The sequence below is a fragment of the Callithrix jacchus genome, chromosome 5 (genome assembly GCF_049354715.1).
Source record: "Callithrix jacchus isolate 240 chromosome 5, calJac240_pri, whole genome shotgun sequence".
Taxonomy (NCBI): Eukaryota; Metazoa; Chordata; class Mammalia; order Primates; family Cebidae; genus Callithrix; species Callithrix jacchus.
The window spans coordinates 145,490,673-145,512,424 of record NC_133506.1 but is presented as its reverse complement, the minus strand read 5'-3'; the positions used below and the strand labels follow the sequence as shown (position 1 = coordinate 145,512,424).

At 36.2% G+C, this 21,752-nt stretch overlaps 1 protein-coding gene across 7 annotated transcripts in view; it reads right to left on the bottom strand.

Moving 5' to 3' along the window:
- The window catches only part of CDK8 (cyclin dependent kinase 8), a 148,086-nt gene that overhangs the window by 64,480 nt on the left and 61,854 nt on the right, over positions 1-21,752 (bottom strand). The window lies entirely within an intron of this gene.

Below are 21,752 nucleotides of genomic sequence, written 5' to 3'. Positions count from 1 at the left end.
ATTCAGATATTAGTGGGTCAAAAGAGTTAAGAAATGAATGTGTCCCTAAGGCACAAAATGGTTATAATTTAAAACATGTTATAGTAATCATGATAATTTGATAATAAATAATTCAGGTCATCTCCAAAGACTTTCAAAGACACTCATGCAACATGTGTTTATTGAACACTTACTATGTACCCAGAACTGTGCTAGGTACTGAGGATACAAAAGGTTCCTTCTTTTAGAGAGTTTTCTCTGTCTACTGGCCTAAAAAGATAAGTAACCCACCACAATACAATATGATAAGTGCTATGATATGGCAAGTGCAATGGAAAAGGTTACTCAAAGGGGACTTTGGTGGAGGACCAAGCAAAGACTACTCAGAGGAAATGCCACCTAACTGAGGCCTAAATGGGTGTTCTCAAACCTTTTGGTCCCAGAATCCCATTATTCTCTTGAAAATTACAGTGGACCCTGACGAGTTTTAGCTTATTATATCTGTCATAATATGTACCCTATACAAATTTAAAAATCAGAACTTTTAAAACTACAAAATATGTATCCACTAGCCACCAGAGCAATGGAATGGCATCATCACATGGTGAATCACCTCTGAAAGAGATCCATTAGATACTCATTAGAATGAGAATGAAAAAAGCAAATAATATCATCATATTATTACAAAAATAGTGTTGATCTTGCAGACCCTCTAAAAGGATCTCATAGACACCCAAGGGGCTCCAGGATAACACTTTGATAACGTGTGTGTGTGTGTGTGTGTGTGTGTGTGTGTGTGTGTGTGTGTCATTTAAGAGAGGAGCAGTCACAGGAGGCAAGAGAAAATAAAGCATTTGAGGGAGATGGGATGCTGTATAAAACTGAAGATGAGACTGGGGATAAAATCAGAAACCACAACATATGAGTCTTTTCACTCCAAGGACAACAGGAAGGGCTCCTTTAAAGGTTTTTTAAATTATTACTAAACAAGAGAATATCAATTATATTTTATCTGGGAAATTTATCTTTGGCTGCCTCCTGAATGCCTACTGAGAGTAAATAAGGACAGGAATCAGAGAGAACAGTTACAAGCAATTAGTATTAAAATTATTCAGTGAGAGATGATGATAGCTATTGCAGAATGGTGGCTACTATAGAGAACAGACAGAGAGATAAGAAGTAGAGTCCTTCATGATTGACTATTGTAGGAATAAGAAATTAAAGATAATTATTTCTGCCACAGGCAACAAAGTAATGACAGCACTATTCACTGAAATAAAAAACCAGGTAGAAGGAAAAGCTTTGAGAGAACAGGTAGGTGAAAGCTCCATCTGCACAGGCTGAGTTTTGGGGACCTGTGAGACATCTAAGTGGCACAGCTCCTGGCAAGCAGAGTAAACAGTAAAACTCAAGAGCAGGCTGAAGATACAGATGTACTGGAATCAGCAGGACGCAGTGACTGAAGTCATGAGAGTAGGCTGAATGAGAGCAAAGAGAAGGACTGTTAAGAAAAAGATTTGCAAAAAGGGCACAACAGCAAATAGTATAGAAATCTGCAGAGAGGTCTCGTAAGGTAAGAGCTGAAAAGTATCTACTAAATTTAATGATGAAGTCAACAACAAATACTGGAGTAGGCAAAACAGTTGCAGTGATGTGGTGGCAGGGTCTATATTGTAGAAGGCTGAGGAGTGAATGAGACATACGTAAACTAAGACAACATACGTAAGCAATTCTTTGAAGGGGAAAAATAAGCCACGTGCTGGAGTAATACACAAGGTTAAAGAATTATTATTTCTCTCTCTTTTTTTTTAAAGCTCTGAAGTGATCATCTTTGATTCCAAGGAATTATTATTTATTAAGATGGAAGAACTTGAGTATGATAAGCACTGGCAGAAAGAACTCAGCAAAAAGAGCTGATAACATAGGAGAGGAGAAAAAAATCCAGAGAGCAAGCTTTCAGGGTCTTTGCTCTCTGGCTTGAAGGAGAAACACCTATTTCACCATAATAGGAAGGCAGGATAGATAAAGGAACGAATACAGATTGAAAGAAGTTGGTTCTGAGGCAAAACACTGGGGGAGTTCCCATTTTGATAGTGTTCATTTTTTTCTGAAAGTGCCAATGAGGTCATATACTAAAAGGAAGGGCAGAGGTGATAGGACTGGAGATTTCAGTAGCATGATAGCTTAAGTGAATAAATTAATAAGCTTTTATAAAATCAATTAATTTAAGTCAATTTAATACTTTATTTTTAAATTATTACTAAAGCTTAACATTGTTTTAACAACATATTTTATACCAAATCCTTACTTGGAAAAACAAATCCCAATTACAAAATTATTTTTCTAGAAAAAAATTTGTTTTATGACAATCGGTTTTACCTCATATATCTAGTAAAGCATCATGGGTACTCACTATATGAAAAAGACATTAAGAGTGTCTGTGCTTAATGTTCACTAAGTCTGAATGGTTTCTGAAAGAAAGAAGAAGTTAAGGATACACAAAACAAATCTGGAATCAGAATACTCTATTAGACACTTTCATGGGCAGGGTTATTGATTTAACCAGATGGTCAATTTGAGGATATAACACATTCTATTAAATCTACTGTTTAACAATCATATCCTAGAACTGAACCCCCTACTAAGAAAGAGAGTGGTGGGAAAGAAAATAATTTAAACTAAAGATTTACCCATTCACCTCCTTAATATCCACCACTTTCTCTTATTTAAAATGCACAAGGTGCTATATGACAATTTCTTCTGTGAACTAAAAAAAATTATAATATTCAATCAGTCTTCTCCCCTACTCCAAGTAATTACATGTTTTTTACTTTATAAAAGTAAATTATTAGAAAGAAATGTGCAATAGAGAAAATTAACACCAAATAAATTACAAGTGATACTTGATTATAAAAAAGGCAACCTCCTCTTGAAAATTCCCTAATATAATTACAACATAATATAATAGTGCTGTGTGGTTTACATGGCAAATTTATCTCTCCATCCACCCATTTTTTCAGTAAAAGACACAAAGGAGATTAAAAAGATTTCTTCACTAGTGTCTGGGGTAAGTAGTCAGATTAAATGAATGGTTACAACACAGACTGAGTAGCCATTATCTGAAATGCATGGGATGAGAAGTGTTTTGAAATTCTGATTCGAGAGATTTCAGAATATCTGCACATATATAATGAGATATGTTGCGAATGAGATCCAAGTTAAACACAAAATTCATTTCATGTTTCATATACTCCACATACACACTGCCTAAAGGTAATTTTATATAATATTTGAAATAACTTTGGGCATAAAACAGTTTATGTACACTGAACCATCAAAAAGCAAAAGTATCACTATCTCTGCCACTCCTGTGAACAATCTGTAGTTGTTTGGCATCACCATCATTCATGACTCTGAATTTACATGATGCTGATAACTAATTATTTTCTTACACTTAAGTACTTAATAGTAAAAAAAAAAAAACATGGCATATCAGCTGGGCGCAGTGGCTCACATCCGTAACCTCAGCACTTTGGGAGGCCGAGGCGGGCAGATAGCCTGAAATCAGGAGTTCAAGGCCAGCCTGGAGAACATGGTGAAGCCCCATCCCTACTAGAAATACAAAAATTAGCTGGGCTTCGTGGCATGTGCCTGCAATCCCAGCTACTTGGGAAGCTGAGGCAGGAGAACCTCTTGATCCCGGGAGGCAGAGGTTGCATGAGCCGAGATCGCACCATAGCACTCCAGCCTGGGGGATGAGAGCAAGACTCTGTCTCAAAAAAAAACAAAACAAAATAGAAGGCATATAATTAATATTGTGAAAAAAATAATGTGTTCAGGGTAATGCTAAGCAGCACAGTAGCATCACCAGAATACCTTTTCTCCCTTAAGGACAATGAATCAACAGTGTGTTGTGCGCCTGCATTTGACTACAATCTGTCACATGAAATTAGATGTGGAATTTTCCACTTTTGGCATCAGGCCAGTGCTCAAAAAGTTTCAGATTTTGTAGCATTTTGAATTTCTGATTTTTGGATTAGAGGTGCTCAATCTGGATAGTATACTAAGCACTACAGAAAGAGACAATGCATCCTATCTTCAAGGTTTGAAGCTGGATGAAAGATGGCTTCAGAAAGCCTATTTACACTAGATTCTGAAGACATAAGAAATTTGATAAAAACACGTAACAAACTAGGCACAGAAGGAATATAGCTCAAAATAATAGAGGTCATACATGACAAACCCAAAGCTAACATCATATGAATGAGAAAAAGTTGAAAATTTTTCCTCCAAGAACTGGAACAAGACAAGGATGCCCACTTTTGCCACTCTTATTCAATATAGCACTGGAAGTCCTAGACAAAGCGATCAGACAGGAGAAAGAAAGAAAAGGCCTCAACATTCAAAAGAAGTTAAACTGTCTCTCTTTGCTAATGATACGATCATAACATATATATATATATTATATGGAGTCTCACCCTGTTGCCCAGGCTGGAGTGCAGTGGCATGATCTTGGCTCACTGCAGCCTCCGCCTCCCGGGTTCAAGCGATTCTCCTACATCGGCCTCTTGAGTAGCTGGAATTATAGGCACATGACAGCATGCCTGGCTAATTTTTGTATTTTTGTACAGACAGGGTTTCACCATGTTGGACAGGCTGGTCTTGGACTCCTGAGCTCAAGCGATCCACCCACCTCAGCCTCCCAAATGATCTTATATTTAAAAAACCTGAAGATTCCACCAAAAACACCTCTTAGATTTGGAAAATAAATTCAGTAAAGTTGCAGGTTACAAAATCAACGTGCAAATGTCAGTATTGTTTCTGTATACCAAAAATGATCTAACCAAGAAAGAAATCAGTAAGTCAATCTCACTTAAAAAGCTAAAACAATTAAAATGCCTAGGAGTAAATTTAACTAGGGAGGTGGAAATCTCTATAAGAAGGGCTACAAAATACTGTTAAAAGAAATTAAAGATGACACAAACAAAAGGAAAAACATCCCAGGCCCATGGATCAGAAAAATCAATATTGTTAAAATGACCATACAGCCCAAAGCAATCTACAGATTCAATGCAATCCCTATCAAAATACCAAGGTCATTCTTCACAGAATCAGAAAAAATAATCCTAAAATTCATATGGAACTAAAAAAAAGAGCCCAGATAGTCAAAAGCAATCCTGAACAAAAAGAACACAGCTGGAGGCATCACATTACCTAACTTCAAAACACATTACAACGCTATAACCAAAAGAGCACGGTATTGGTAAAAAAACATGTAAGTAGCCCAAAGGAAGAGAATGAAGAACTCAGCAATAAAGCCACATATTTCGAGCCCACTTATCTTTGACAGAGCTGACAAAAACTAATCTCAGGGGAAAGGACACCTTCTTTAATAAATGGCGCTGGACAAACTAGATAGCCACATGCAGAAGATCTAAACAAATAATTTATGACTAAGACCTCAAAAGCACAGGCAAAAACAAACAAACAAAAAACAGACAATGAGACTTTATTACACTAAAAAGCTTCTGCACGGTAAAAGAAATAACAGTGAAGAGACAACCTATTGAACAGAAAAAAATATTTGCAAACTATTCATCTGAGGGAACTAATGTCCAGAATATAAAAGGAACTCAAACAATCCAACAGGAGAAAACATAATAATCCCATTAAAAAGTGGGCAAAGGACAAGAATAGATATTTTTCAAAAGAAGACATATAAAGAGCCAACAGATATATTTAAAAAATGCTCAATATCACTAATCATCAGAGAAATGCAAATCAAAACCACAATGAGATACCATCTTTTCCCAGTGAGAATGGCTTTCATTAAAAAGACAAAAGATAACAGATGTTGGTGTGGACAGAAGAGAAAAGAGAACTCTTACACATGGTGGGTGGGAATGTAAACTAGTACAGCCACTATAAAAAATGGCATGTCGTTTCTTAAAAAACTAAAAACAGAATTACCATTCAATCCAGCAATCCCACTACTGGGTATCTACTAAAACAAACAAACAAAAAAACAATATATCAAAATGATTCCTGCACTCACATGTTTATGGCAGCACTATTCACAAGAGCAAAGGTATGACATCAACCTAAGTGTCCATCAACAGATGAATGAATAAAGAAAACGTGGTATATATACACTATAGAATACCATTCAATCACAAAAAAAGGAGGGAAATCATGTCATTTGCAGCAACATAGATGAAACTGGAGGTCAACATGGTGGAAATAGCTTAAGTGAAATAAGTGAAGCACGAAAAGATAAATATCACATGTTCTCACTTAACCTATGGGAGCTTAAAAAAATTTTTTGAACATGTAAAAGGAAGAGTGAAAAACTAGATAACAAACACTGGGAAGATAAATGAGAGGCAAAAGGATGAATAAAAAGTGGTTAAAGGGTATAAACATAGAGTAAGATAAAAGGAATAAATTCAGCCGGGCATGTTAGCTCATGCCTGTAATCCTAGCACTTTGGGAGTGAGAGGCGTGCAGATCACTTGAGGTCAGGAGTTTAAGGCCAACCTGACCAACATGGTGAAGCCCTGACTCTACTAAAAACAGAAAAATTAGTAAGTTGGTCATGGTGATGTGCAGCTGTAGTCCCAGCTACTAGGGAGGCTAAGGTGGGAGGATCACTTGAACCCAGGAGATGGAGGTTGCAGTGAACTGAGATTATGCCACTGCACTCCAGCCTGGGTGACAGAAACTCTGTTTCATAAAGAAACAAATGGAATAAATTCAATATTTGATAGCAGAGTGGGATGATTATAGTTAACAAAAATATACTGTAGTTGGATGACAGACATCCTGAGTTACCCAACTTGATCCCTACGTATTACATAGATGTAACGACAAATGTTTGCATGTAACTAATAAATTTGGGTGCACACGTACACGTGCACACACACACACACACACACACACCACACACAGGCTTAAGAAGTTTTTCAGGAAGAAAGGGAGGCACTGGGAACACAAATCAGTAGTTATATGAGACACCCCAAGAAGTGGAAACAGTATATACAAAGTTACAGAAGCATGAAAAGGGTCAGCAGCAAGTAGTTTAATACCACTAAAACTGTCACAAAATAAATGGCTACCAGTGACAGCCCTGAGGACAGGTGAGATTTTAGAAATAGGTGGCCGGGCACAGTGGCTCACGCCTGTAATCCCAGCACTCTGGGAGGCTGTGGCAGGCAGATCACCTGAGGTCAGGAGTTCGAGATCAGCCTGGCCAACACGGTGAAATCTGTCTCTACTAAAAATACAAAAAACTAGCCAGGCATGGTGGTGGGCACCTGTAATCGCAGCTACTCGGGAGGCTGAGGCAAGAGAATCACTAGAACCCAGGAGGCAGAGGTTGCAGTGAGCCAAGATCGTGCCACTGCACTCCAGCCTGGGCAACGAGAGCAAAATTCCATCTCAAAAAAAAAAAAAGAATTAGGCAAGGTAAGATGGGGAATCTTTTATGCCACCTGTATCAAAAGAGGTATGTAGAGTGTGCAAAACAAGTAAAAAGAAAATAAAAGAATAAAGCTGACGGAAAATAGTTGTGTGAGAAAACCAAAAATAAGAAGATACAAACATGATGAAAATTCACCTTTAAGAGGTGGGAGGAGTAGGATGAAAATATAAAATGGCTGCAAAAGATTGGTTAAAAAAACTGAGCAGTGTTATGGTAAAAGAGCGTATAGAATACACAAATCAAACTACACTGCTTCCTAAAACTCAAACTATGGTAAAGAGAATTTTTGAAAGATATAAGCCCAATAAGGATAAAAACTGAGAAAGAAGATAGCACAAAAATGTGGAAATCAGAAAGCAAATAGACAAAAAGTAGCTGATTAAGAGGATTCAAGAAAACAAAATGAGAAGCCAACAGTGAAGAAAGCCAAGAACCAATTAGATTTACATAGCAAAATCATGCAATGGCATAGACTATGAGATACTGCTAGAAGCAGAAATGGCTGAATGGAAGATAACGTGGAGGAGATATCCTAGAATAGAATAGTAAGACAAAGTGAGCAAGGCGGAAAAGAAAAATAGGAAAATCAGAGGAGCAGTTCAAGGAACTCAAGAAAACTTCCAAATTGAAAGATAATTTCCAAAACTGGAAGGGTCTACCAAAATCCCATCACAATTAAATGAAAATAGGCCTATCCCAAGATACAATATCTAGATATTTCAGAAAAGTAAAGACAAATAGTACATTTTACATTTTACAAGCTTCCAGTGGAGATAGGTAACAAATCACTTAGAAAGGGATCAGGAATCAGCCAGGCACCACTGTGACTCACATCTGTTAACCCAGCACTTTGGGAAGCCCAGGCAGGTGGATCATAAGGTCAACAGATGGAGACCATCCTGGCCAACATGGTGAAACCCTGTCTCTACTGAACATGCAAAAATTAGCTGGGTATGGTGGCGCATGCCTCTAGTCCCAGCTACTCAAGAGGCTGAGGCAGGAGAATCGCTTGAACAGGGGAGGTGGAGGCTGCAGTGAGCGGAGATCACGCCACTGCACTCCAAAAAAAAAAAAAGGAAGGGGATTAGGAATCAGGAGACCTTTGGTCCTCTCAAAATGAGTTTTGCAAGCTAGATGTTCTAGACTAGCTATGCATTGTATAAAATCATTATATATTGATTATATTGTCAACAGATGTGGTTTAGGGTTTAAGCTCTGTGTAGGAGTCTGTTCTGGAGAATTAAATTTTCAGCTGCAATGATAGGAAAATATTCTAGAATAGCCAACCAGATCAAGAAGCTTGTACCAGAATGTCAATCAGTACACTACTTCTTTCATGGAAAAAGATATGCTTTAGGGAAAACAAAACAGCTGAAATAATCACTGTGTTTAGTCATGCAGTAAGAACTGTGAATTACCTAAAGGCTAATGGTAGGTCTAAGATTTAATTATCTTATATATGTGATAATGTGTAAGATTTTAAACAACTGCCATTGCATGCTGAGATACGGATGGTTATTAACAGGGAAAAGTCTGTGAGAATGCTAGATTATGACATAAAATCTTAGTGACTGTGCAAGATAATAAACCAGTTTGGTCCGAATACTTTAGAGATGTGAAAGGAACAGCCTAAATTGCTTCAGTGTGATATCTTTGGTATTTTTAATGACCACAGTATTTCCAACTAGGGAAAAAAAGCAAAAGGTCAAAAAAAAAAAAAAAAAAGATGGCTCTGAAATACATATTCTTGGGCCTTAGCCATATTTTAAATCATTTTTTTTTTTTTACAATTCCCTTCAGCTCTCTGAGACACCCTTGCCTCATCTGTAAAATGGGAATAATAATAACATTCACCTTTATAGCATTGTTCTAAGGAAAAAAGTGTATAGCAGAGTGTTTGGCACATATGATAACATTCCATAGATGTAAATTCTTCTTTCTTAGTTTTGACTAATCTTCCTTTAGTCTGCTTTTTCTAAGACTGTGGTGACAATTAGGCAAGAAATCTAGTGAACACACCAACTATAGTAGGTTTGATAAATGCTAGTTATGGCCAACTCCAGAGGCCAGGCAGCAGGTTTTCTTCTCCCCATCCCCCTCACTACATAATACCAACCCAAAAAGACTCCTAAGAAAGTTTTTCTTTCAGGATCTAGAAACAAAACATTTTGAGCTGATGCCAAGAATGCTCATTGCCGTCAACTTTGTCATAAAGAGGTCAGCCTTGGGTTTCAAATTCTGCCACTGAGTATTGGACTCCTTGTTCAGTGCAGTAGAAGTTTTAAGGGCAGCTAAAATCAAAGCCAGTTCTTTCTTCATATTGTTGGGTTTTAATAAGCCCAGGCACATTATCATCCATGTTTTTGAAATGACAACCAAGTCTTAGGTAAGAATTGCAAAAAGAGAGGTTTTTGTAAAGTCCTTTACTTACTTTTGCCCAAATGCATTTCTTTTCTTTTCTTTTTTTTAAGAAAGAAAGAAAGAAAGAAAGAAAGAAAGAAAGAAAGAAAGAAAGAAAGAAAGAAAGAAAGAAAGAAAGAAAAAGAGAAAAGGGGGAGAAAGAGCAGGAGTCTTGCTCTATTGCCCAGGCTGGAATGCAATCTAGAAATAGGTATTAAAAACCTCTTTTATGCTGATGATTGTGCTTAACAGCGGAGACAGGAAGGAATAAGGAAAGAAAATAACAAACAGCCAACCAATATTTCATTTAAATCTGTGAAATGCTGTGCAAGTGCTGAAGAGTGATTTACTTCCATTTATGTGGTCACTTTCAAAATAGGTGTAATGTGAGTCTAAAAAAAAAAAAATGTATGTTCTGTGGACCTGGGGTGTAGAATTCTATAAATATTCACTGAGTTTACTTGTTCCAGGTCTGAGTTCAAATCACAAATGTCTCTGTTAATTTTCTATCTCGTTGATCCGTTGAATATTAACAATGTGGTGTCAAAGTCTCCCGCTATTAGTGTGGGAGTCCAAGTCTCTTTATAAGTCATTGAAAACTTGTCTTATATATCTGGGTGCCCCTATATTGGGTACATATATATTTATGATCATTGACTCCTATTGTTGCATTTATCTTTTTATCATTATGTAATGTTCTTCTTTGTTTCTTTTAGTCTTTGTTACTATTGTAGTCTATTTTGTCAGAGACAAAAGTTATGACTCCTGTTTTTTTGTTTGTTTGCTTGTTTGTTTGTTTTGTTTTTCTTTCCTCTCCATTTGATTGGTGAGTCTTCCTCCAACCTTTTGTTTTGAGTCTTTGTGTGTCCTTGCTTATGAGATGGATCTGGATACAGAGTGCCGATGTGTTTTGACTTTTTATTCAGTTTGCATGTCTGTGTCTTTGATCGGGGCGTTTAATCCATTTGAATTCAGAATTAATATTGATATTTGTGAGTTTAATATTGTCATTTAATGCTGGCTGGCTATTTTGCCCATTAGTTGATATAAATACTTCATTATGAAGATACTCTTTATCTTTTGGTAAGTTTTTGGGATGACTGATACTGGTTGTTCCTTTCTGTGTATAGTGCTTCTTTCAGAAGCTCTTGTAAAGCAGGCCTAGTGGTGATGAAATATCTGAGTGCTTGCTTATTCATGAAAAATTTTATTTTTCCTTCATTTATAAAGCTTAGTTTGGCTGGACATGAGATTCTGGGTTGAAAATTCTTTTCTTTGAGGATACTGAATATTAACCCCTACTCTCTTCTAGCTTGTAGGGTTTCTGCTGAGAGATGTGCTGTAAGTCTGATAGGCTTCCCTTTATGGGTAACCTGACTTTACTCTCTAGCTGCCCTTAGAATTTTCTCTTTTATTTCAACCCTGGTGAATCTAACAATTATGTGTCTTGGGGTTGCTCTACTTGAGGAATATCTTTGTGGTGTTCTCTGTATTACCTGGAGATGAGTATTGTCCCAACTTACTAGGTTAGGGAAGTTTTCCTGAATAATATCCTGAAGAATATTTTCCAGCTTGGATTCATTCTCTTCATGACATTCAGGTACACCTATCAAATGTAAATTAGGTCTTTTCACATAGTCCCATATTTCTTGGAGACTTTGCTCATTCCTTTTTACTTTTTCTTCTCTAACCTTGTCTTCTTGTTTCATTTCATTAAGTTGGTCTTCGACCTCTGATATCCTTTCTTCTGCTTGATCAATTCGAGTGTTAAAAACCTGTGCATACTTCTCGGAGTTCTCATATAGTATTCTTCAGTTCCATTAATTCACTTATATTCCTCTCTAAATTGTCTATTCTCGTTAGGATTTCATCAAATCTTTTTTCAAAGTTCTTAGTTTCTTTACATTGGGCTAGAACATGTTCTTTTAACTCACAGAAATTTCTTATTATCCACCTTCTGAAGCCTGATTCTATTAATGGAATGCTCTCATTTTCCATCAGGCCTTGTTCCCCTGTTGATGAGGAACTGTGATCCTCTGTAGAGGGAAAGGCATTCTGATTTTGAGTATTTTCAGCCTTTTTACACTGGTTTCTTCCCATCGTTGTAAATTTATCCACCTGTCGTCTTTCTAATTACCAACTTTCAAATTAGGTCTCTTAGTGGACGTCCAACTTGTTAATTCCCAGGGCCGAAATGTGAGCAACCCACTGTGCTGGCTAAAACAGCGGCATCAAGATTCTTAGTGCTTTCCTGTCCGGGAGTCTCCCATCTGGCTTCCCTCCTGAATCCCTTCTTCAATCAGTTCCAAACGTCGGCCAAAAGGGAAACCAGTCCTGTTTACTCTGCACCAAGAACCGCTGCGCCAGGGCACCAGCAAAACCGCAGAGCTGGCCGCAAGAGTCACGCTGGTGACCCGTGGGGCTCCTCTGCTGGGAATCTCCTGGTCCTTGTGCAAAAAAGATTCGTCTGAAAGTGTGGCGTCCTCTCATTCACTGCGCTTTCACTGGGAGCTACAAGCCTGAGCTGCTAGTGGTCAGCCATCTTGGATCTCTCCTTAAATCATTTTTTAAAACAATTAAAGGTCTTAATAATTATTGTTCTTGCTTTTTTTTTTTTTGAGACAGAGTCTCACTCTGTCACTCAGGCTGGTATATGCAGTGGCATGATCTAGGCTCACTGCAACCTCCCCCTCCTGAGTTCAAGCGATTCTCCTGCCTCGACCTCCCAAGTAGCTGGGATTGCAGTCACCCACCACCACCCCTGGCTAATTTTTGTGTTATGTTGTCCAGGCTGGTCTCAAACTCCTGACCTCAGGTGATCCGCCCGCCTAGGCCTCCCAAAGGACTAGGCTTAGAGGCATGAGCCACTGCACCCAGCTAATTGTGCTTTATTTTCAAAAACTGCCTAGAACTATTTCTTACCTTGGATATCAGGACTTAGGTTAACAATTGTATCATTTAAAACTCTTCTAGAGTTAGATCCCAAATTCAGAATAACAAAGCCAATAAAATGCATTTTATGCCTAAAACATCTTTAAATTTCCTGGAATGGTCATGAGGTAACACAAAGATTTACTCCTTTACCTTAAAAAAAGGAGGGATAATAGAAGTAATTAGATTTGGTCAATATTCCTACAATGTTATTTAATGCAAAACTATAAAAATTCTTATTTCTAAATTAATTTGGTAAATCACAAGAGAAATTTGGGCTCTATAAATCAATTATATGCAAATAAAATATGAATGAATATATCTTCAATGGTTATATACTTTAAGTTGAGAAAAGGCAAACTCATGCTCATAAACAAAAATTGGTACAATAACTACTTCATTTGATGTTTGTTTCTAGATTTCAACATCCTTATTCAAAGAGCCATGTAGATTTGTCAAAGTCCTCACCATTCGTAGTACGTTCTAACTCCCTGCACAATTACTGACTGAATCTGTGTATTATATGCCAATAGATGATCCAGCCTTTTCTATTCTAATAATTCTAGTTAAGACAATACTTATCACTGATGGAAACAACTATTTTCCTTTGCTAGGTACTTAATCAGCTGTATATGGTCTTAGATTCGGTGTCTGGCTATTTTTAAAGCATCATTAGACAAAGACTGCACTTGAACATGCTCCAGTGACTTTGCCAGATTCTATTAAGAACTAATGCAGCAGTAAAATGCCTTGGCTCTGTACCTCTGAATTACAGCACCACAACAAATCCTCAAATTACTAAAGCTCTGTCCCAGCCAGAGACCCCAAACTGAAGATTCTTAAGAATCTTCCAGAAGATGATCTTAGAGACAGATATGGCTTCTACCCAAGACTTTTGGATCAAGAAGAATGAAAAAGACAGCTTCTGCTCAGGGCCCATGGAACAAGGATCTAGATGACCAGAACCATAGATTATCATGCTCCACTTGCATGCTTTTTTGTGTCCACGCTATTTTCTTTCCTCTAGTTTAAATTTCTGAATTAACAGGCATTTGTTAACTCCAATAATGATATCTATAAGACCTTACCATTAATATTGCTTTGTGCATTCCTAGTCACTCTGTGTATGAGTCTACTGTCAGTTTACAATTTGCTCATGATTTTACTAAAATATGCAATCAAACCAATGGTTGAGATTGTAGCCACTTTCTTTTGGGTACAACTCAGCTTACTCTAGTTCCTAGGCAATTACATTCAACTACTAAGCAACTCTTTAAATAGTAAACTAAAAATAGTGAACAGGACAGATACCCTTATGATGTCATACTTAGGAAAGTTTCTGTCAACACCAAAACCACACTTAGGGACCTTGGCTCTTGACTTAGAAGTGGAATATAAACTCTGTTAATAATCTCTCAGTATTTGTCAGTGTTAAATTACTCAAATGTGACCTCCAGAATCTTAAATGCGCACAGCCATTTTTGGTTCAGATGACTCAACAGCTAACCTTAAAACAATAACAAAAAGTATACATAAAAAACTGACTTCCGTCCAACAACAGCTGAGGCTGTCTTAATAACCTCCTATCTCCTAGCAATGGTAAAGATCTAGATTTCATTGAACAATTATCTGAATACCCTGAATCTGGCCAAAAGGAGGGACTGAGCAAGTGAAATGAAGCCCCACTGATAATCATATGATTTCCCTAACAGATCAGTAGCATGGCCAGTGGCAATGGTCCCCACTCAGCTTCGCTCCTCCCAAACAGAATGGGGAAGCACCTAATAACTGACCTCACTTCATGACAGTATCCAATCCAGATCTGGTCTACTTCCCCTAGTCTTTCCTTAGAATCATTCAGCCCAAACCCAATCCCTATAAAGCACTTGCTCTTTTCTTACTGAGACACCTCATACTTCATCTGACATGAGCTCTAACTTGCTAGAGCAGGCTAATAAATTTTGACTAAAGGTGCACTCCTGGTGGTATTTATCATTTATCATGCCCAATAATCTTACACAAGATTTCAATGCATCACAGCAAATTAAACAACCCTTTCTTTTAAATGAGGTGAAAACTGAAAGAGCACATTCTAGCTAGCTACATTTTCTTTAAGGTTCCTTGCCATATTAACACATACTGCTCTTTTGATCATTCTGACAAATAAAATACACAAGGTAACTTTTTGGTTAATGACATAAGTTTATTCAAAAGATTATTAGAACTATTAATTCTAGATTTGCGGGAATTTCCTGGCAATTTGGGGGGAAGTTCCTGTGCTTGGCACTGTTATAATCTCTGAGATAAGGCACTGAAGAAGATAGATTCAACAGGAATTACTTTCAAGTTTCTTGGCAGCTCCATGTGCCAAGCTCTAAGAAGTTACAAGGCTTCTTATAAACTTAGCAATGAATACCTCTCATCTGCATTATCTCATGAAATTCAAGCCAGCTTTATACTTCAAATTCATCTTTACCTTGTTTGGAGAAAACAGCTAGCAGAGCTTTAAAAAAAAAATATTTGCCTTGGAGTTTGAAAGAAACACTTGGTCTTTTCCTGTCTGTTTCAGTTATAAAATTAGAGTACATTATCAGAATCAGAACGTGGAGGTTTTCCACTAAATTATTTATCAATCAGTCTTTCTTAAACTATCTTCCCAAAGTCATCTGCCTTAACATCTGCACTTACTGCATCTTCACTTCAAGAACTGTATTTTTACATTGTCATTTATAATCATTCTTTTCTCCTTAACATTCATGCTAGAAAATACAGGCAACCCTAAAAACAAATTAATGTACAAGAATACTTTTGTACCCAAATGGTTAGTATTTCCTGCTATTTCATATATCTACCTAATTTATTTCTATTTGGCCTGAAACACATTTTTCTTAAAAGCACTATTACATTCAGGCATGTGACTGCACCTGAACATTTCTGAAGTGTTCATGTTATACTATACCAAGTGTTATTATAATTAAGTACTCAAGAGTGATATGCTAATAAGGCACCCTAAAAATGTCTTTGTCTCCTTGACTTTTTTCTATCTCTTTACCAATATAGCCACCAAATATAGAAAGTTACTTTCTACCCATCAACGATACTCAGTAATTGTAAAGAATATTTTATGAATGCTAGTTGTTGAAAAAAATCAGATGAGATCTAAACTCATTATAACTCTGCCTCTCACTTGGAGAGTCTTTACTGCACCATTAGCAACACAGTGTTAAACCTGCCTGAGTTTATAAACAAAAATATCTGACCACAAGCTTTGCTATTTAAAGAAATTAATATACCTTCTCATTCTTGCACTCTTTATCAACTATTTCCAGAATCCTTTAAGACTAACATTTAACATTACTTAATGGTTCTCTTTTAAATTGATAAGGATATGGAGGAATGACTACCATTCCACATGCCTTGCTACTAAGAGTATAAACTTGTACAAACATGTTAGGGACCAATCTGGCATAGTGATTAAGTATAGCATGTCTATTTCCTATGCCAGCCAATGTGCCTGCTGATTATAAACCACCGGAAAGGTTTCATATAGCTGCAAAAAGTAGCATCTTTGCAGAGGCAAATAGATAGAAGTATCACTGGAAATAGATAAGTAAGTAACCTGTGGTATATGCATCTAAAGACACATTTAAAGGGAATACATGGTCAAAAGTCAAGAACTGAATGTGTGTATGTGTACATATGAGTAGAAAAATTTTATTTAAAACAATGAGATTTACACTACAGAATTATTTATATAAAATAAATAAATAAATTTTGCTATTTTCAGTATACAAATAAGCAAGAGGAGTGATAAACTCAGGGAGTGATAAACTCACCTTGGCTTCCTAATAATAGTCCCAGATACAGGTATGGTGTTTCGCATGAATTAAAAACTGGCAAGAAGAAACTTGCCACGTTTTCCTGTCTCCTTCTACTTACCACCCACCCCCAATTACACATAAGATAGAAGTGGATTAAGGTCTCACTGTAGTTAGGTAAATATGTTAACATCCTACCAAAAGTGAAATAACCACACAGAAAAGATCAGTATATGTCACAGTGGATGGGGCTGAATGAATGGGAGCATCAGCGGCCAGCAAATCTCACAAGGCAGGGTCATTTAGGGTCATCGAGCTTCAGTCTTGTAGCAGTGTTAATATTAACCTTTTCTATTTGAGAATTTCATACCATTCTGTAAAAAAAAAAAAAATACTCTAATAGATTTATAGGCCCTAAGTTTTCCTAATTCTTGAACCAAATTCAGTGTTATTTGAGGGGAGGAAACCACGTCATTTCCCAAGTCAGAAAAACACCATTGCCTCTAACTTTCCAGAATACCAAAAAGCCCATTTCTCTGCAAGTGAATGGGACTCTTCAATCAATGGGACTTCCTGGCAGGAAGACCAGGAATAGGATTTCTATAAGATGATGACATTTAGCAAGCAGTTTTCATATATCAAGATACTAGGCATTTAAGATACATGTTGAAGCCAGCACCACATATGCTCTGAAATTATTTATATAAAATATGTATTTTACGTGTAAGTATGTATAATAGGGTATTCATATATGCTTTTTCTATACATATATGTATACACACATAAATATATAAAAAATAGCATTAATATGTATACATATATACATTTACATACCTGCATATAGACAGATATAAAGCTACATAAAGATATACATATATATAGATGAGAAAGAGAAAAGAAGAAGAGACAATTTCTTATTATACTTAGGTCACTGACTGCCTACAGTACTGTTTTTAACTTACAAGGCCATTAGAACAATTTTATAGGTATTTCATAAAGAAAACATATCATAGTTATATAGTTTACACAGCTTATTACACTGTCACATTTTTTCCCATTTCTTAATTGTGGTAAAATATGATTAAGATAAAATTTACCTTCTTAACCATTTTTAAGAGTACAGTTCAAAGGCATTAAATACCTTTATAATGTGTACAACCATCGCCACCATCCACCTCCAGAACACTTTCATCTTGTGTAAAGAAACCAAAACCACTAAACAATAACTCCCCGTTCACCATGCACCCAGCTCCTAGCAACCATCATTCCACTTTCTGTCCCTATGATCTTAACTATTCTAAGTACTTCATGGAAGTGGAAACATACAGTATTTATCTTTTTGTGACTAGCTTTTTTAAAGCAAAACGTCCTGATTCATCTAGGTTGTAGCATATGTCAGGACTTCCTTCCTTTTTAAGGTTTACTAACGGTCCTTACACATTTGCTCATCTATTTATCCTTCAATGGGCACTTAGGTTGCTTCTATGTTTTAGCTATTGTGAAAAATACCGCTATTATCATGCAGTATTTATATATTTGCATGAAACATGCAAAGAGGAATTTATATCCCTCTTTAAAGGTTTCCTTTGAATTATTTTGGGTATATACCCAGAAGTGGAATTACTGAATATAGTAATTACATTTTTAAGACACTACTATGCTGTTTTCCACAGTGGCTATGTTATTTAACATCGCCACCAACAGTGCACAAGAGTTCCAATTTCTCCACATTCTTGCCAACACTTGTCATTTTGTTTTTGTTTTCTATAGCAGCCATTCTAATGAGTGTGAGGTGTACCTCATTGTAGTTTTAATTTATATTTTCCTAATGGTTATTGGTGTTGAGTATCTCTGTATATACTTCTTAACCACTGATGTATCTTCTTTGCAGAAATGTTTATTCAAGTCCTTTGCCGATTTTTAAATCAGGTTGTTTTTTAGTTGTTGAGTTTTAGGAGCTCTTTATATAGTCTTGTTATTAATCCCTTATCAGATATGTAATTTCGAAATATTTTCTCACATTCTGTGGGTTGTCTTTTCACTGTGTTTACAGGGTCTTTTGATCCAAGAAAATTTAAAATTTTCATGAAGTTCAATTTGTCCATTTTTAAAATTTTATTGGTGCCATATCCAAGAATCAAAACTTTTGCCCTATGTTATCTTCTAAGAGTTTTACTGAGTTTTTTTAATTTTTAAGAGATGGGGTCTTGCTTTGTTGCTGAGGCTGGAAGGCAGTGGCACAACCACAGCTCATGCCACCTCGAATTCCGGTGCTCAAGCGATTTTCCCAACTCAGCTTCCTGAGTAGGTGGGGCTACAGGTGTGTACCATGACCAGTCGTTTTTGTTTTTTTTTCATTTGTTGTAGAGACAAGGTCTCATCATCTTGCCCAGGCTGGTCTCTAACACCTGGGCTCAAGATATCCCTCCTGAGCCTCTGAAAGTGCTGGGATCACAAGCATGAGCTACCAAACCTGGCCAGAGTTTTACTGTCTTAGGTTTCACATCTATAACTTTAATCCATTTAAAGGTAATTTTTGTATATGGTGTCAGGTAGGATTCAACTTCATTCTTTTAAATGTGGATATACAGTTTTCTCAGTACCATCTGTTGAAAAGGCTGTCTTCTCCCCCACTGAATAGCCTTAGCATCCTTATCAAAAGTCATTTGAACATATGTGCAAGAGTTCATTTCTAGGATCTCTATTCTACTCCATTGGTCTACTTTTCCGATTTTATGCCACTACCATACTATTTTGATTACTGTAGCTTTGTAATAAATTTTGAAATTGGGAAGTGTGAGTCCTACAGTTTTGTTCTCCTTTTTCAAGACTGTTGTGACTATGTGGAGTCCCTAGACTTTCTCTATGAATTTCAGAATGGGTTATTTTTTGTTGTTGTTGCACTGAATCTATAGATTAATTTGGGTCCTGCTGACATTTTAGCCATATTAAATCTTCCAATTCATGAACATAAGATATGTTTCCATCAATTTATGTCTTCAGTTTCTTTTAGCAATGTGTTACAGTTTTCACTGAACAAGACATTAAGTCTTTTATTCTTTTTGATGTTTTATAAATGGAATTTCTTCATAATCTTTTCACATCGTTATGTTACAATCCAGAAATGCAACTGATTTTTATATATTGACTTTCATTTTGCTACTTTGCTCAATTCATGTATTACTCACGTGTGTGTGTGTGTGTGTGTGTAATCTTTAAGATTTTCTATATATAAGATCATATAGTCTGCCTTTTAATTCTTTTACTTGCTTAATTGCTCTAACTAGACCTTCCAGTACTATAATGCATGTGATAAGTGGTAAAAGCTGGCATCCCTGTCTTGTTCCTGGTACTAGAGGAAAAGTGCTCTGTAGGAAAAGTGCTCAGTCTTTCACCATTGAGTATAATGTTCATTGTTAGTTTCTCACGTATAGTTCGTATCATGTTGAGGTAGTTTCCTTTTATTCCTAGTTTGTTGAGTTTTTATGATGAAAGGGTGATGAATGTTGTCAGATTTTTTTTTCTGCATCGATTAAGATGAACAAGTGTTTTTCTCTTTAATCAGTTAATGTGGTATATTACAACAATTTATTTTCATATGTTGAACAATTTATTTTCATGAAATGTTTGCATTTCAGGAATAAAAGGTAAACATGGTAAATAAATAAAATAATTTGGTCATGGAATATAATCCCATTAATATGCTGTTGAATTTAGGTTGCTAGTATTTTCTGAAGAATTTCTGCACAATGATCACAAGAGATATTGGTCTGTAGTTTCCTCAGAGTGCTTGTGGGGCTTTGGTAATGGGGTAACGCTGGCCTCATACAGAATGAGTTAAGAAGTGTTTCTTCCACTTCAATTTTTTTTTTTAAAGTTTTAGCGGAACTGGTATTGGTTCTTAAATTGCTTGATAGAATTAACCAACGAAGCCACCAGGTCCTGGGCTTTTTTAATCAAGAGCTTTTTGATTACTGAGTCAATTTCCGTAGTTTTATGTCTAGTCAGATTTTCTATTTCTTCATCATTTAGTCTTTGTAGGTTTTATGTTTGTAGGAATTGGCCCATTTCATCTAGGTTATCTGCTTTATTGGCATACGATTATGTTCACAGTACTCTTATAAATAAAAGTACTACTTAGTGTTTCGGTAGAATCAGTAGCAATTCCCCTACTTTCTTTTCTAATTTTATCAACTTGAGACTGCTTGCTTTTTTTTTTTCTTGGTCCACATAGCTAAAGGTTTGTCAATTTTGTTGATCTTTTCAGAGAACCACATTCTTGGGTTTGTTATTTTCTGTATATGTTTTATTCTCTATTTTGTGTATCTCTGCCCCCTACTCTTTTATTTCCTTCCTTTTGCCAGCTTTGGGTTTAGTTTGTTCTTCCTTTTCTAGCTCCTTAGGTTGTTGGCTTGAGATTGTTCTTGTTTTTAAGGTAGGTGTTTATAGCTATAAAAGTACCCCTTACTACTGATTTTGCTGTGTCCCATAAGTTTTGGTATGTTGTGTTTTCATTTTCATTTGTCTCTAGGCACTTTCTAATTTATCTTGTAATTTCTTCTTTGGATCAATAGAAGTTTAAAGAGTGTGTTAATTTCCACAATTTTATGAACTGTCCAGTTTTACTTCTGTCTCTAATTTCTAACTTTACCTCATTGTGGCTGAAGGATACATTTTGTATGATACCTATCATTAAAAATATATTGAGACTTGATCTGTGCCCTAACATATTGCCTATCCTTAAAAATGTCCCATGTGTACCTGAAAAGAATGTGTACACTGTTGTTAGGTAAAATATTCTGTAAATTTATCTGTTAGATCTAGTTAGTTTACTGTGTTAAGTCTTCTATTTCCTTACTTATCTTCTGTCCATCATTGAGAGAAGGTACTGAAGTCTCTAACTTCATTATCACAGAACTATCTCTCTCTACCAATTTTCTCCTTTTATGCATCTTGATGGTCTGTCATTAGGTGTATAAATGCTTATAATTGTTATATCTTCTTGTTGTAGTGAATTTTGTACTAATATATAATCTCTTTCTTTGTCTCGATTTAATTTGGAAACATTTCAGCCATTATTTCTTCAAATATGCTCTCTCCCTGCTTCTTCTCCTTCTGTAATTCCCACAATGCCTATGTTGGTC